Genomic DNA, 3,595 nt, shown 5'->3' with positions numbered 1-3,595 from the left:
AGGCACAGTGGCTCACACCTGTAATCCCAGCACTTTGTGAGGCCAAGGTGAGAGAACTGCTTGAGTCCAGGGGTTCAAGACCAGCCTGGGCACTTGGCAAGAATTCGCCTCAAAAGTAAATTAAGATAAATTAGCCAGACATGGTGGTGCACACCTGTTGTCGTTCCAGTCACTTGGAAGGCTATAGCAGAAGGATGTGCCACTGCGCTTCACCTTGAGTGACAGAATGAGACTCCGACTCAAAAACAAAACCAGAAAGGCATGAACTTACATTAAGGGCTTTAAAAAAAAAAAAAGCTCTTTATTATGAAAAATATAAACATGTAAAAGTCAACAGAATAAAATAATGAACCCCCATATACTCATCACTGAGCTTCAGTAATTATCAACTCATGGCCAATCTTGTTTTATAATATACATGTCTTAGTGTTTGAAAATCCTAAAGGAGCCTATTTGCATATGCCTCTATAGTCTTCACTGACTCTATCCTCAGACATATCAGCCACAGTAGTCTCTACAAGCTGATTTTTCCTGAAGGCCACATACAAAGTACAAGTCTGTTAAAAATCAACTCTTAGCCGGGCTCGGTGGCTCAGCCTCTAATCCCACGCCTTTGGGAGGCTGAGGTGAGTGGAATGCCTGAGCCCGCGGGTTCGAGACACGCCTGGGCAGGCGAGACCTCTTTTTTACCATAAAACAAAAAATGAGCCGGGCGTGGTAGCGCGTGCCTGTACTTCCAGCTACTCGGAAGGCTGGGGTGGAAGGATCGCCGGAGCCCAGCAGGTCGAGGCTGCGGTGGCAGGGAGCGGCCACTGCACTCCAGTCTGGGTGACAGTGAGGCTCCAACTCAAAAAAAAAAAAAAAAAAAAAAAAAATCAACTCTTGATTTTTTGCACAAGACAAAGGAAAAGTGACAAAGATCAACCAAAAATCAGTTTACATGTATTTTTCGAATACTTTTTCCATATTTACATTTCTATGAAAACGAGAAAAAGCACGGAAGAGGGCCAGCGCAGAGGCTCATGCCTGTAATACTAGCACTTGGGGACTGAGGTAGTAGATCACTTGAGCCCAGAAGTTCAAGATCATCCTGGGAAACATAGTGTGATCTCGCCTCTGCCAAAAAAAGAAAAAAAGTTAGCCAGGCATGGTGGCACATGCCTGTAGTCCCAGCTATTTGGGAGGCTAAGGCGAGAGGTTAGCTTGAGTCCAGGAGGTGTAGGCTGCAATGAGCCAGGTTTGAGCCACTGCACTCCAGCTTGGGCTACAAAGTAAAACCCTGTCTCAAACAAAAACACAGACGGGAGAATTCTTGTCAAACAAAACAAAAAAAAGCATCACAGGTGAAAGAAGTACTTTGGATATATCACTTGGCCTGCTCAGCCAGTATCCTCCTCTATAAAATACAGAAATATCACCTACCTCAGGCACTTGTGGGAATTAAATGCCACATGTATAGTTTTATTTTTATTATATTATAGCCAGTTGACTCAGGAGCAACTAAGAAGCTGCCTGGTTTCCAGTCCTCTCCCCTTATATACCGCTTTCTCTCAAGACAATGTAAAAAAATTTCCTCCATCTCAAAACATGTGAAAGATGAAGGGCTAAGGAGCCTGATTTCAAGGAGCTTTACCTGTAAAGCACAAGAGTTGATGTTGAAGGAAGTAGTTTAGTAGAATAAACCTTGTAAACTTCACAAAGTAATCTTCCCTTAATTAGTAGAGCGGACTAACACGACATAGAGATAGTATGTGCTCAACCTAGCTAGCAAAACAATTTCTTTTTCCCCATTTCTTGACCACTGTGTTTTCTATTCCTATTTCTTCAACCATCCGTAGCTTCTGCAAAGCACAGTAAAAACAGCAAGGCAGCCAGCCATTCAGAGCCTCAGCTGGGAAACTCCAGTATGAGATTCAAACTAAGTATGAGAAACTCAAGATGAGATACAACAAGGCATGATGCTCTCGCCTTTACTTTACTTGTCTTACTCTGTCCATAAGTAAGCTCAATGGTAATTTTCTGTTCCATGTCACCAGCTACTGAGGGGCAGCTCACTGTCACTCAAAACTATCAAGTTAGTTTAAAGGTCTTTCTAAAGCATGAGTTCACCAAGATTTCAATTATTCCTTTAAAATTACTTTATTTCAATCTCTCTGTTATCTTCTTGAGCTGTACATACATCACTGAAGTTCCCTTTAGAATTATCATCTTCAATCACCACCCTTTTTCCCTATGAAGACACGAGTGAAGACACGAGAAGACATGAGTTCTTGACTTACCATAACCTCAAACACTACAAATCATCCACTCCATGTCTTCTACCTAAGACCACTCTTTATTTTCAAATATTATCCACTTATTTGATATTTCCATAATAATCATCAATGTAGTAAACTATGGCATTCCACAGTTTGCCAAGTGCTTTGTAAAGGTATTCATTTAATCCTTACAGCCTGTGACAAGTAATTCTCCCATTTTACAGCTAAGGAAAAAGAAATGAAAAACTCACTACCACCTCCAGTTACAAAGCAAGTCAGTAGCAAGCCGGACCAGGTCTTCCAACCCCAAATGTCATGCTCTCCCCTTTCTGTTATGCTCTTCTCTATGAAGGGAAAGTCTACAGTTCTGTCCCAGACCACATTTGCTTCAAGGAGTAAACCATCTTTAAGCAATCTCTCTAGATTGCAACCAGATTCCCCATCTCCATTCTTACAATATCACACTTCTTGCTTCCTCACTCTCCAGCCATTATTTCCTCCCCTCTATCCCATTTCCATTCTTCATGGATACTACCATTCCTTCAAAGCCTCCTGCAAATATTCCACCTCGGCATGCCAAAAGGATTCCTCTCATCTCCCCTTTCCCAAATCTTCATGCTCCCTTCTCTGGTAGGTATGCTGTCACCTTATAAACTACACGGTACGCTTCCCAGTCCTTAACGAACCACTTAATAACTTTAAAAGTCCCACAGAAATGAACACAACTCGCAGATCCTCCAGCTCCATACTTGACCCAGGGTACCAGCCACTTCAGATTCTTTAAAACACAGTATCAACCCTTACAAAGATTCTGCCCATGCCCCACCGACACCAACGACTTCCTTTGCAGAATCGGGTTCTCCTTTTCCGACCTCTTCTTCACCAGGGATTCCCCTCCAGGGTCCCCAAGACTCTCTCCCTGGGCGGTTTTCCTCCCTCACTCCTGGGCCTCTGCCCACCTCATCAGCTCTCCCTTGGCTCCGCGTCCTAGAACCAAGCACAGCCCCACAGTCGAGGCGGCTGCTCCACTCTCGCAACTTGGAAGCAAGCTCTGCCTCAATCACCTGTTCTCACCAGAGGTTCCTCCCAGCCCAGTGGCCCACCTTTGCCCCGGCCCGCCTCTCTCCACCCTTTCTTTTCCTTCTGCCCAGGAGCCATCCCCGCGAGTCAGTTCCGGGGTGCCCGTCGGATTCAACTTCCCATCCGTGGGGTTCCCACCCCCGGGGTCGTGCTCCCCTTCTCCATCACCCGCTCCGCCCCTAGCCAGATGACATCCGCCGCCGCCTCCATCCCCCTTCTCGGACGCTGGGGCCCCGGCCGCTCACCGGTCCTGCCAG

At 45.4% G+C, this 3,595-nt stretch overlaps 1 pseudogene; it reads right to left on the bottom strand.

Moving 5' to 3' along the window:
• Nucleotides 1-3,595, bottom strand: part of LOC103276154 — a 75,508-nt pseudogene that overhangs the window by 71,198 nt on the left and 715 nt on the right.

This window comes from Carlito syrichta, unplaced genomic scaffold (genome assembly GCF_000164805.1).
Source record: "Carlito syrichta isolate Samal-C Ts95f unplaced genomic scaffold, Tarsius_syrichta-2.0.1 Scaffold315943, whole genome shotgun sequence".
NCBI lineage: Eukaryota > Metazoa > Chordata > Mammalia > Primates > Tarsiidae > Carlito > Carlito syrichta.
This window is presented reverse-complemented; position numbering and strand designations above follow the sequence as displayed.